Raw genomic sequence first — 14,874 nt, forward strand, 5'->3', positions numbered from 1 at the left:
ATGGGGAAATACTAGTTATATCTCTCGTTTCAACCTTTATTGGTTTTATTTCAGATAAATTTATTTTTTCTTGTATTGGTTTGTTCTTAGCCCTGTTAATTTGTTTTGGTCCATTCCATAGTTCTTTGAAGAAATTCCATACTGTGGGCAATTCGTTCAATAATGCATATTGTCCATCGTAAAATTTTTTTTTGTCTAAGTTGTGTCTTTATTGGCTCAATTGTATCTTGGGTCTCTTTATCGATATCTGAGTTTTGGTCTTCGTTAATTGACCTCCTTTTTCTTTTTTCAATGGTTTTTCCGAATCCTATAGCTTTATCGATTTCGGCCATTTTCGCATCAAAATCATCTACTATTCTTTTTGTTTTGACTTTGGGAGAGTTAGGGGATGTTTCTTTCTTTTCTTTATGGTTGTTTTTGCTTGCTTGTAGTCCCTTGTCTGATTTTAAAAATTGAAAAATTGATTCTTTCAGGTCAAATGTATTTTTCTCCAGTCTTATAACTTGTTGGAATAATGTTTCAAATGGTTTAGGGTCTAGCTTCATAAAAATTTTCTAAGCGTTGTTACTAGTTAGAAGTGAATTTTCGTGTTTGAATATTATCCCATGCTTTACGACATCTTGTGTATGGGCACCTATACACATGGTCATCAAAAATGTTAAGATCATCATTCTTATCTGTAATTAACATTTAATCAATTATTTCTGACAAAGTATGATAGAAAGAAAAAATGGATTGCGTGACGCTGAGATTTATTAAGTATTAATGGAGTTTTTGAAGATAGATTTAAGGGGCTAATACGCTATTGTCATTAAGATATAGTATTAAAAAAATCAATTTAAAAATATCAATAATTCTAAATTGGGGGATTAAGAATATCGAAGATCCTTCCAATGAAGACTCGTGTCTGAATAGACTAAAGGGCCATTACGAAAGATCTTTGGCACCGCCCATTTCAGAAAAGGGGCTATTTTAAATAGAGGAAAACAAGGCTTTTTTGAAAATAGGGGGGAACACTCCCTAAAAATCACAGAATCTTAACGAAAATCATACAATCGTATTTGGCGGATCAGAGAACCTAATAGCAAAAGTCTCATGTATCTTTCTTCAAAAATGTTGAATTTTTGTCAGAAAATTAATAATGGGTGTGTGTGTTTTTAGGAGATAAAATAATAATATTTCAAGGGTGCAATCATTAGGTATTTAGCAAATTAAAGTACTAACTTAGTCTTACTAATAATCTATTAGGGACTTTTTTTTTAAGTTTTATTTTAGGTCTAGGATGGAGTTAACTCAAGACCTATTATATGTTCATTACTTCCACTGAAAGTCAGCTTAGGGGGAGATGGATAGACATTGGCAATATTTACATTAAAGTTATTTTATTTCTTATACAAATACATAGATATCAAGAAAAATAATAGCACTTGTATTCTGAGAGGATCGCCGTGAAACTTCTTAATGGTTCTAAATAATTAAAAACGTAAACTATTTAAAATTTTGCTAACCAAGGGGAAAATTTGCTTAAAACACATATCTGATAAATGTATGAGACATTTTATTTATTTGTTACGGCCGGAAACTTAAATTATTTGTTATGTATGTATAATAGAAGGGTAGGCTTATTTTGTTGTTAAAGTTTGATGCATAGTTTCAATTTCGTTTTTAATTATTCATCTGCGAAAAGCCAAAATAAAAAAAAACATGTTCAGAAATTAAGAGCATTTAATCTATTATGTCTCTAATAGGATAATCTAATATAAATAATCCATTTAATTATGGATTAGTTAACTTAATTTGGAGTTTTAAAAGTAGGGGTCATTATTATATATATAAGATTGCAAAGCCTAGTAACTACGTTTTAAAGATCACAGCCATTTTTTGACTTGCACTTTGAGAAATGATTTTAATCATTTCTAAAATTGCTGCAAATTGAAGTGTTCTTTTTTTGCATTTGAATCTCTTTTAGTTTTGAATTAAGTAGTTGTTAAAATGGAAAAAAATAAAAAATTTGATTTACAAATTAAATTGACTTATAATTTAATTTTGGTAGAATTTTAGCCTCATTTGATTAATAAGTTGTAGGCTATTGGTATTTTGTAACATAAGTTTATATATATTTTTTTTTACAACTAAGAGATTCTGTCATAATTATTGAAAATTTTTGCTTTATTCTACCATTTTCATTTTTTCATTCTATTAAAAGAATACTTGTTATAATTCATATTATTTTTTTCAAGTTATAGACGAAGAGATATTTGAACTACTGTTTTGTAGAATTTTTTGTAGGGGAAGGGAAATTATTATATTTAAATTTATACACATACGTACATATTAAGATTTCTTTATTAATATACGCATAGTTTGTCATTGCGTAGTGTATCTTTTTAAATAGGCAAGTGTACTACTTTCAATTCGATTGAACTAAAAAAAAAACTTATTTTTCCATTAGGCGAAGATACTTTTCCAACGCAATTATTTATATTGATTTAAGGTATGATTATAATTATGGCACTTTTGAAAAACCTTTAGGTTTTTGGGTTATTATCAATTAGACAGAATATGAACATAGTCCAGGTATCTAATCCGAAGCTTACGGCTTTGTTACTTAGGCTCTTAAATAGATCCTACTTGATTTTTCGGAAGATAAAAGTTGAAAGCTTTATTACGATATGTTGTTGGGTCGAGATTTAGTTAAAGTAAGTCTTGTTTGATTCTTCAGAAGATAGTACTTGAGTTATATCACGGTACATTGCATTTTGTTTGAAAGTTAGTTAGATTTAGAACAATGTATTACTTTGTAAGGATGTAGCCATGTTTCAAGGGGATGAGGCTGTTAAATTGGCCTTAATACTAGGGGTTGTTTTCGCTTATCGGTATATAAAAGTCCCGTCTGACACTACATTGTTCAGTTGTTCCGAAAGGGTTGAAAGACCGTATTCTGTCATCTAAGTGGGATATATAAGTATATTTTGTGAACAAATGTTTATTTAATATAGTTATTGTGTTTTGATAGTTTTCAAAGCTTGTATTTTGAAAGGCTGATGTTTGAAGTATTTTTCAAAGTTCCGACCGCGTCATGGATCCATGTAGATCGGATAAGGTAAGAGATTGAATTTTGTTAAATGTTTTTGGTAGTTTTTTTGTTAAAATTAAGATAAAAGAAAAAAAAAATTATTTTCTATTTATGACACGCTATAGTCACATATAGTCACTCCGATTCTCCAAAAATTTTTTTTTTCTATTAGCCAGTCTAATTTTATTGAATGTATATATTAATATTATAAGGGGTCAGTAGGCTAAGTGTTAAGTTTAGACTTTTCGTGTGGGATATGTTATTACACTTATTTATAATAGTTTGTAAAGTTCACAGATCCGGCGATTTTGGTAATTTTAAACATATTTATCTTACTATAAGTATATGGATTAAGATAGTTATACGGAGGTTATATATATTTTTTTTTGCAATGTTAGTTTTGGTAAGCGTAATTTATTTTGAAAAATCATTACCTTACCGCCATATATTTCCTGTTTCGTTCTCTTTCCTGTTCCTGAAACGTTTTTACTTCATTTTTTTTTTTACTTTTAGTTGCATTTAGGGGTGTTTTGTTCAAATGTTACTTCTGCTATTATCTCGTAATAGTTTTCTTGGCTTTTGGGTCCGAAAATTGATAGTAATTGTAACCCGTTTACAAGTTCTCTTCCAAATTTTATGTTTTTAAAATTGGAAGTTAAGGAGGGGTGAAGTTTTCGTACCTCTTTCCTTAGCTTTTTTACTTTTCTTAGGTCAACTAACGTTAAATGTGGCTTCCAGTTTTCTTGATTTACAGTTTGTACTCCGCTTTTGGTAATTTCTTTAGAGATTTCTTCTATGATTGGATTTAAGCGCGTTTTAACTACCTCTTCGTTCTCTAATTTTGCATATATAATTTGCTCAAAGAAATCCCCGATGCCTTGAAAATCAAGATAAAGTTTTTCATTTGTAAAATTTTGTCTATATTTTTCTATGATTTTGACGAAAGCACTTTTTACATGTTCAATTTCAGTATTATTTTTCTGATGCAATACTTTTAACGTTAGATGGAAAGAGTTTTGTTTGATTAAGGCTTTTGTTAACATAGGGTTTGTTTCAATTACGTGTTTTTGCATTAATGAAGCATTCATCCTCATCTGAGGGTTTTTAACTTGGATTGCTAGGAAGTAATTCGGCCGAGATTCCATTACTTCAAATCTTTAGACCAGTCCAATTTCTAAAAAAAAAATTAAATTGGGTTATATTAATAATTATTGGGTGGAGTTAGGCATGTTTTCATAGATAATTTCGCGGGATTAGCTGTTTGGTTACTCAGAGGTTTAAAATTTTTGTAAAGTAGACAGTTTTGTTCCACAGTTGATGTCGAAATTATTTTGCACATTGAAAATTGGTCCGCCTAAATATGTTAAAAAATCTTTTGATCTTGGAATATGAGCTGACCAAAAGGTTAATTCAGATATTTGACCTTTATTTTCTGAATTGTCTTCCGCGAACATTAGATATTTTTGTAAATTTTTAGGTATTTGAAGGCTCCACTGGGTGTAATTTATATTTCTTTTCCGCATAAGAAGTCGGACGTGCTTTCTACACTGTTCTTTTAAAGTTAAGGGTCCTGACACGTTATGGATTACTTTGAAAATTAATATTTTATGGAAAAACAGGGGGTCCCTACAGTTTATTAATTTTTCAAATACGATTATATCTGTTTGAGGCGCTATTTTTGACGCAAAATTGTCATCGCATTCGCTACAGGTAAAGATTATTTGTTTCAGTTCATTGTAGTCTGGTTCAGAAATGTGGAATTTTTGGCCGTTTCTTATCAAATTACTAGCTGAATAATGGTTCTTGTAGTCTTTATAAATTTTGTTTAGTATGCTTGGTTTTTCCAACAAGACATTTGTATTTCTTTTTATCAACATTGACAAAAATCAGAGAGGCCATATGATTGTATAGCCTCTTTCATTATAGATTCTCCAGAAATTTTCGCTGATCAATGTTGCTACTAGAGGGTATTTTTTGAGGGGGATTTTGTTAAGTAAGATCGTAAAAGTCCGAGACGCAAGTTGCTGTTTATATTGGAAGTTTTCTCTTCTTATCTTGCGTGTAAATGAACAAAATAACAAGATGAACAAAATTCTTGTTATTAACTTATTAGTGATGCTTACAGGAATTTCGAGAAGGAGGTAGAGAGTTTGGTATTGTAATTCTCTTGTTGCTTTCTTAACGGCATTTTCTAAATCTTGGTCTAATAATTTGTGTTCAATTTTTGACAAGTTTGGCAAACTTTGTGTTTTACATGGAAACCAAGCTGTTCGGTTTTTCAGGTATCTAGGGGGAGTTTTTATGGTTCTAGTTTTTATATCAAAACTTTCCCCATTCCTCAACCTGGTAAGGTTGGGATAACTTAAGGTTCTTTTTAATGGCATGATATTTCTTTTTCAAGTTTTGTTAGTTATAAGCAGGTTAGTAAGTTAATTGGCGGTTACCTTGACACTGGTTTCTTCTAGAATCGCGTATGACGTGTTTATTAAGGTATTGATTTCTATTCTCTGCCAACCAAATTTTTCTTTTATTGTACACGGTTCTTCCTTGTCTACAAATTAGAAAAGTTACATAAGGGGGGAGGAGAAAAAAGGGTAAAGGGTAAAAAGGGACCGTCAATTTCATAATTTTCTGTTATTCTTAAAATTGGCCAGTAAATTGTACTCTGACTTTAAAAGGTAGGGGGTTTTAAATGTTAACTGGAAGTCCTTTTCGTTGATTTCGGGGCCATTTTCCATGTACATTATATATTTCTTTAGGAAAGTGGGAATATGGAAGCTTTGCATGGAATAATTATTGTCCCTTTTCCTTAATATTTGCCGTATTCTCTTCCTGCATAGATCTTTTAGACTGAGTTTATTTGAGGTTGTGTGAATTATTTTATAAATCAATTCCTTACGAAAGCATAGCGGGCTAGCTTTGTCTAGGAATTTCTCATACACAATGATGTCTTTATCTGGCAAAATTTTTGATCCAAAATTATCATTCATGTAGAATTTTGTCGTTACATTTATTAACTCCATATACTGTTCATCATAAATATAATGGGTTGAATTTTTTACAATTATTGGGTCAAAATTGGCACTGTATCTCAAATAATGTTCATATATTCCCAACAATATATTTTCATCCTCCACTAATTTGGAATTCACATTTAGTAGTAAGTCCAGAAACTTTAAGGGCCATAGTATTTTGAAACCTGATTCTTGTTCTATGTGCCAAAACTTTTCGCGTATTAAAGATGCTATTAAAGGATACGCAACGGGGGGCATTGCTTGGAGTAGGGCTGCGAAGGTGTATGAAGCATTTTTGTGCCTATAATCGTAATCTTTGCTCAATATATCTAGTGAAAATGATCCGTATAATAGGATGATTATTCCGTGTATTATGAGATCCTCGTTAAAAATAACGGGAACTTGCAATAATGAATATAAGGTATTATATTCCAAGTTCCTTATTGTATTAGTTATTGCGGATTCGAAGATTATTTCCCGTAATTCATAGTCTATTACCGAGAGGTTTGGTAAACTTAGGGTTTTATTTGAAATCCAAAATTCTGGTCTCGCAAACATCAGGTCTTGGTCGGGTTCTAGGGTGTCGGTATTACTTAAGGTTCTTTGTCGCGGCATTTTCCCGGTTAGTACTAGTCACACGTATAACCAGGCTAATTATCTAATGAGTAATTACCTTTTTCCGCCTTGAGTCCTTCTGGTGTTTCGTCTAAAAAATTGTAGATTTTGTTTATTGTTTGAATTTTCTTGATTTTAATTTACCTTTATATGCGTCTTTTTTTGCTTCTACCGATTTTTTCTCTTTAAGAATATGTTATTTCCCCTTACTGCGTAATCTTGGGACGTTGGATCATACATAAATTTGGCATAATGTCGGATTTCATCTAAGGGGTGGTGAATTCCTTCGTACTTAATACAATTTTCATTTCCTTCGATCTTATAGCAAATTTTCGGTGGCCTACATTTATCAATTAAAAGTAGATCAGTTTGATTTCGGCCCTTGCAAAACCAATAGCTTATATTAGATTTTTGTTGTAATTTTCTTATTAATAGTTGAAGGCTTGTCAAATTTTTTCCTTTCTTACTTTTATTTGAATATTTTATTTTTACCTCTCCTCTCGCGGGTTGATATTTAGGAGTATTCGCTAATTTTAAGCCAAATCTATATGTATGAGGTTCAAATTTTGTTAAATCGTAATTGAGGTACCATGTTTCAGCATACACCTCTTTACCATTCTCATCCTGCACTAAAATCGCGGCCGCGTATATAATGTTTTCCTTAGCATGGATAATTGAAATAAATTCTGTATCTATAATGGCTTTGGACATATTTTGGTGGTAAGTGGGGTAGTAAATTAAGTTAAAAGGGACTTAATAACTTGGAGTTATTGGAAATAAGAAAAAATGAATATTTCTTAAATTATGAATTACGCTTCAAGTAACAAGCAGAGAAACACAACGTATATGGATTTTTATTCTAATTCATTCAAACAATGTGCGAGTATTATATATTACGGGTTGAATTGATCGGTCTAACATGAGTTGAAGCAATGCAGAAATAGTAATTGGGAAATTGAATTAGTGCAGTCAACGAACTCAGACGAAGTTCGTAAGCAGCACCAGCTCCAACTACCGATTATTGGCTTACGGGGAATTTGGGTTTGGTAAAATTCAGTTTACAGTTTGTTGCAATATACTTTCATTTGTTCACTTTATTGCTGGCTGTAACAATGAAGAGGTAGTTTTTAAGGAGGCCTTTAAGGCTGTTTGTGGTCATGCAAGTTGAAACACGACAAGCCTTGCCACTACAACCCGCAAGGGCGCCTTGTTTTCTCTATTCAGGTTCCGTGTATAGTAGACTTCTTGCAATTTCGATTGTAATTCTAGTTTCCAAACCTAAATCGTCTGTCTATGCGTAAGCTTTAGCAATATTAATAAGCTTTCTAATTAACGTTTTGTTACAGCTGAGTTATACTTGTGGTAAGATAGTTTACCAAGCTTCGGGTTATATTATTAGAGAAATTAAAGTTCAAGAATCAGGAAGTGTCTCGCCTACTTATCTGGCGAAACGTTTAGTCGACGGGGCAGTTCTAATTTTAACCCTTAAGATAATCCTTAACCTTAAGGAATTATTTTAAGAAAAATGTTAATTAAGCAGTTACACTCTTACGATTAATCTTAGCAAAAAAATGTGATTTGGAACTTACTTAGAATAATGAGCACTCTTTGATAAGATAGGCCAATTTTTCACTTGGAGTCTTTCAGATTTCCTGAAAGGTACTTTCTTTTAAGGATGTTTTATTACGGGATGGTTTCTTAGCGTAACCAATTAACAATTAACACAAAAAAAATGACTATTTTTTTTTTATATTTTTTTTTATTCAGGACTGGTAGATTTTTATTTTTCTTTTATTAATAATCTAATTTATCTGGTTTTTTGACAACTCGGCCTGACCTTGTTGTTACCTTCTCTTCGGTAGACTCGGTTTTTTTCTTTGGTTTCGCTAGCGATATCAGGTCAAACTTTTTATATTGTTTTTTAAGAAATTTTTGACCTTTAATTTGTGCCTTTTTAGCCTGGGCAGTTGCACTCTGTGGTCTTGTTCCTTCCACATCTTTGGGCTCATTTGTGCCTGATTCACTCTCAGTATCTGAGGAACTAGTTGTAGATTTAGTATCTGGTTCTCTTGAAGTAGAAGTTTGAGATTTAGGTGTAGATCCAGCCTGACCTTCGTAAATTTCTTCTCCTCGCGAAGTGGAGGGTTTATTGATTGATTCATCCTGTTGATTTCCGGGCTCGGGAGAATTGAAGGATTCTTGGGAGCTTTGGGAGGATTCAGATGTCTTCTTGGGGTGCCTCCACTGCTTGAAAGCCATATCTTCCGGGGGGTGAGGAATGGTTTGCATTAAGGTTTCCTTCCAAGATACCCAGTCCTTTGGTTTTGCCTTTGAGACGGTTATATCGTGATATTGTTGTTCATCTGTAGGTGGATTAGTATCAAGTGTACTTTGTCTAGTTTTAATTGGGTAATTAATAAGATCCATGGCCTCCCTCAATGTTTGTCGTTGCGGTTGGTAGACCTTTTCTGACTCTGTCACCAGGGGTCTGTATAGCCTTATTTAATTCATCTTGTAACGATAAAGGTCTGTCTATTGGTGTGACAGGGTGTACCAAATCATCGGGGAAACGTTTTGGTGGAAAAGGTGTCGAAATTCGATCCGGGAAAAATTGCGTTTGTGGAGAAATTGTATAGTCCAATTCTTCTGATTCTTCACTGGAAGATGAATCGCTATTCCTCCGTCCTCGCGTAACGGGGGTACTTTTTGGGGGGGTAACCATATTTGTCATGGTTAGAAATTCATTAAATTTTTCTTCGTCACTACTGTTTTCAAAATATCCTTGTTTGAAATTAAAAGGTTTAAGCTCACTTAATCTAGAGCGAGGTGGTTGATTTTCGTCCTCCGAGGTATTTGATGTTGAAGGTTGAGGGGTCCATGTTTCTGTGAATTTTGCCCTTTTTATACGACTAACGTGGGTTTTATAGATTTTTCCTGTTTTTGGTTTTAATAGTTTAAATGTAACATTATTATCATACCTCTTAATTATTCTTAACGGCCCTAGATATCGGTCCGAAAGTTTCTTGCCGTCCGATTTGTTTTCATTTTTTAAGTAAACGCAGTCTCCTACTTGGAAATCGAGTTTACCTTTGACGTTAGGAATATTCTTTGCTTCTTGCTTTCTTTTTGATTTTTCTATTTCTTGTTTTACAAGTTTATAAGTTTTCCTCATTCTATTGATAAATTCCTGTTTATAATCTTGAGAATCATTATAAAATTGTCGTGACTCTATAATTTCATTATAAGGGATTCTAAAGTCTCGTCCGAATAATATGTAGAATGGGTTATCACGGATGACATGGGAATAAGCTGTATTAATTACATTTGTTAAATAAGGTAAGGTTTTGTGCCAATCCCTGCGATTTTCTTTCGTATAAATACTTAAAATATTAGAGAATAGTTTGTGCCTGTTCTCGATTTTCCCATTGGCCTGTGGATGATAGGGGGTCGATACCAATTTATTTATTTGAAGGAAAGACATTAAATCCTTGGTTACTTTCGATACAAAATTAGGGCCATTGTCGCTTAATACTGTATTAGGAATACCGAAATTAAGAAATATTTTGGCAAGAGCTTTCGAAGTCGCATAAGCGCTTTGATTTTTTAATGGTTTAGCAAATGTGAAACCGGAAAAATGATCGATTACTGACAGTACACAGGTATGTCCTTCATTAGACGTGGGTAATCCTCCACTTGTACCATATAAATCAAAAGAAACTATGTCAAATGGAAACCGGGCCGTAGGCGTTCTTCCTATTGTTGGATTTGGGTAGACTTGAGGATTTTTTCTTAAATTACAGGTTTCACAATTATTAACATAAATCTTTAACTTTGTTAAGGCTGAAGTAACGAAAAAGTATTGTTTTAATCTATGGAATGTCTTATTTATTCCCAAATGACCTCCTACTTCAGAATGAAAAAATTTAAAAGCGGGTTTTTCCAAAATTTGGGGTAAAACTGGTATAATGGAAGTTTGATTTCTTTTATCGTTATCTGTCATTATCCTACATAGTATTTTTTCGTCGAAATCATAATAATAGTTATTAATTTCTTTTTTAAAAGATTGCATTTCATCAGGTAACTCTTTATCATATAAGAAATATTCTATTAGAGCGGCACAAGTATCATCTTTCTTTTGATACATTTTTATAGAATTCAAGGAAAGTGGGCTGTTTTTCTGTTCCTTCTCAACCGAATTATTCTCAACCGATTTCATTTTTAAACCCTTCTTTCTTGGAACATACTTTGCTTTTATTGTGTTGACTTCTTCGTTTTCATTTTCTACTGGGGTATTATCTGGAAACCTACTTAGATAGTCACATGGGGCATTTTGCTTTCCCTTAAGATGTTCAAATTCATAATCTAAGTCTTGGATTTTCAAAATCCATCTCGCGAGTATTCCCGTTTGCTTTTTGAAAGTTTGCAATTATTGCAGGCTTTTGTGGTCCGAACGTAGTTTAAATTTTCTGCCTACCAAATAATGTCTGAGCTTGTCCAAATGGTGGATAATCGATAATAATTCAAGCTGTGTAGCAGAATAATTACTTTCTCCAGAAGTCAGGGTGCGAGAACCGTACGCTATTACTCTTTCTTCCCCATTTATTATTTGGGAGAGGATCGCCCCAATCCCCTTGTTTGAGGCATGCGTTGTAACAACGAATTGTCCTGTTTGGAAGTTGGGTAGCGATAAAATAGGTTCTGAGGTTAGAGCCTTTTTTAAATGATCTAATGCATTCTGAGCTGTTTTAGACCACACAATTTTTTGTGGGTTGCCTCTCGTGAGGACCGTTAAAGGTTTTGCAACTTGTGCGTAATTTCTTATAAATTTTCGGAAATAGCTCATTAATCCTAAGATTCCTCGTAATTTTTTAATTGTTTGGGGGGGGGGCTTTATATTTTTAACGGATTTTATTTTTTCAGGGTCTGGGGAAATTTGTCCTTGCGTTACAACTACTCCTAAAAATTTTAGTTTTGTTTGAAAAAGATTTACTTTTTCCGGTCTACATTTTAAATTGCCTTCTCTAAATTTCCCAAACACTTTTGCTAGGGTCACAAATGGTCCTCCGCGTCTTTGTCCATAGCTATGACGTCATCAACAAAATGAATTATGTTATTTAGGCCTCTTAGTAAATGAAGGAGGGGTCTACACAATGCACTCGAACTAGTTTTTAGTCCAAATGGTACTCTTAAGTATTCATAAGAACCACATTCTGAAGTTGAAAAAGCTGTTTTAAAAATGTCGGCCCCTTTTATTTTTACTTGATGATAACCTTGTGTCACATCTAGGGAAGTAAATATTTTATTTTTATTTGATATTGAATCTAGAATTTCGTCTATTCTAGGTAGGGGAAATTTGTCATTTACTACCTGTTTATTTAAAGCTCTATAATCTACCACTAATCTAAGGTCATTATTCTTTTTCGGGACTAAAATAACGGGGGCAGAGTATGGGCTTATGCTTGGCCTTATGATTCGATTCTTTTCGAGTTCATATATTTTGTTTATTAGCCATTCCTTATGTTTATAAGGAATTCTGTATGGTTGTTTTGCAACTGGCGGCCCCGTGGTTTGTATTGCGTGTTCATAAAATGGGATAAGTCCTATGTCATCTTCAGATGTCGAAAAGACATCTCTATATTCCCATAATAAGTCGCATAATTTTTGTTTTAATGACACATCGGTTATGTGACTTAGTTCGTATTTTTCAAGGAATTGAGATCGCGTCAGTGGATGTTCTTTGTCAATGTGAACATTAATATTATTCACTAAGTTCTTTTCCAAATTTTTCCAATTATTAATATCGGATTCCGATACTACTTGTATCTCTACTAAACATGTACCTTTACTTAGGGTAATTAGGTCGTTTTCGTGGGTGTTCGTTACCCAAATGTAACCTTCTCCCTTTTCGTAATTCATAATTTGTTCTTCACAAACTACATATTTCGGGAGATCTTCCGACGGCAATGCTACCGAAATTTCATTTTTATTATTAACTGGTTCTAACATTTGTGATATTTGGACCCTCTGCATTGATTTAGGGGGAATTTTTGTTTTACGCACTACAAATCCATAATATTTTTCGTTATTTTCTTCTTTTATTGAATTTACAAGATTCTCCGCTGTTTTTTTTCCTGGAGTTTCTATTTTTTCAAGTTTTTTCCATAAATAACAAATTTCTTGAATTTGTTTGTTTCTATACTACTCTCATGTTACCTATATTTTCCCTTACTTTGTTTGCTTGTATGTTATTTATCATTGATATGGTGTCCGTTGGGTAGTTAAACTTTGAATTTGCTACATCTAATAATATTTTATTTGATTTTAAAAAATTTGCGCCTATTATCGCTTCGTATGGAAAATTCTTACAAACTATAAATCGAGTATAGAAATTTATGTTATCCTTGCGCAAGGCTAGATACATAGTGCCTTTCACATCCAGGTCGTGTCCGGTTACACTTGAAAAATTGGGGCAGATATTGCTCATTCGTCGTTTAATATAGTTTGGTAATTTATTAAATACGGATGTATTTATCACATTTACGGTTGCTCCTGAATCTATAAGGGCTGAGAAATAAATATTCCCTGCGTTAAAATTTTCAAATACTGGTAACATATTATTATTATTTGCACTTAAAAATGGTATTATTACTGGAGGGGACCTATAAATTATATTGCCACCAAATTTTGGTCCTACGAATTTTGGGGGCTTATATCGTTTCCCTGGGATTCCCAGATGTTAGATGTAGAACTTTCATTTGTTCTGTTTTGGGTTCCTTGGTTATTATTATATGAGATGGAGCTATTATATGGCTGCCGTCGGGTGATGTAACTTCCTCTTGTATTTCTGTTCCAACTATTATTGGTTTGATTTGTCCTTCCACGATACCCTCCTTGATATTGATACGTATTGCGTTGGAAATTTTGATTTTGGGTGGGATAATTATTTCTTGTTACAAAGGTGTTCCCTCGATTGCCTCTAGGGGCGTACCCACTATAGTTTGTCCCCCTGGACAAACGGTTACCCGTTCCCCTAATATTTGGGTGATAATTATTGTTTGCGAAACAATTTCTTGCGATATGTCCTAACCGGTTACAGGTATAGAACCTTAATGGTTCATTGTTAGTTTGTGCCCTTATTTGATTATTGGGGGCAAAACGTACTTGTCTTGGAGGTGTGGTGGTTCGAATTTGATTTCGAACAGGTTTGGGCGATGATTCTCGGGAGAAAAATCGCGGAGAGGAATCTCTTGACTTTATCGGGGCTTTGTTTTCTATAGCATTGATTGACAGTTTTTGGTGCTGCAGGACAATCGAATCAATTTCTACGGCTCTTTCTATTTCCTGAACTGCTAGTTCTAGGTTATCAATATTTTTAGCTATCAAAAGGCGGTATAACTTTGGGTTGAGTCCCTGTTTAAATGCATTTAGTATGTATTTTTCATATAATTCCCCTTCTCCTGGACCGTATCGCGCTTCTGTTGCGATTCTAACCTTATGCAAGTACTCACGAACGTTTTGGGTCTGTTCGAAAGTAACTAGGCCATGTTTCAGTTTATTCAATGAACTTGTGTCAATAAATCTTTTCTGGAAGGCCTGTTGCAATAATTCTATTTAGTTAATTGTTGAGGTTGCTTCTGTAACTATCGAGTTTTCGATTATTTTTAGTAATGTTAGCGCCTGTCCTTTCAGTCTTAAAAGTAACATATTTTTTAATACTTTTAGGTCAATTTTTGTCATTTCCACAAATTGTCCTAAATGGATGTTGAATTGATCAACGTCCGTATCTCCTTCATATTCTGGTAATGATTTTGTAATTTCTACCGAAGTTGCAATAATTTGTTGCGCTTTTAATATTTCATCTTGTTCCTGGTCCATATTTATTGTAGTCTTTTTTTTTTACGTATGCGGTATAAAATAATCTCCAATTTTTTTTTTTAATTTTATTACTGTTTTATTTTAATTTCTTAACGATTTTGATTTTTTTTGAATGGGGTATACTCATATATAAAAAAAAATGCAAAAATAGAAATAAAATCGCACTGCACCTAAAAATTCAAAAAGCGAGATAAAATTGCACTGCACTTAAAAATCAAAAAATAAAATGTAAATAATCATACTTGTCCATGTTAGTAGGCATTCATTGTGTAGGTACTTTCAGTTCCTTTTGCT

The 14,874-nt window shown here is 32.9% G+C and overlaps 1 protein-coding gene across 1 annotated transcript in view; it reads left to right on the forward strand.

Annotated features, from left to right (window-relative positions):
* Window positions 1-14,874, forward strand: part of LOC136034025 (uncharacterized) — a 200,837-nt gene that overhangs the window by 92,427 nt on the left and 93,536 nt on the right. The gene's annotated exons all lie outside the window — the stretch shown is intronic.

This window comes from Artemia franciscana, chromosome 12 (genome assembly GCF_032884065.1).
Source record: "Artemia franciscana chromosome 12, ASM3288406v1, whole genome shotgun sequence".
Lineage (NCBI taxonomy): Eukaryota > Metazoa > Arthropoda > Branchiopoda > Anostraca > Artemiidae > Artemia > Artemia franciscana.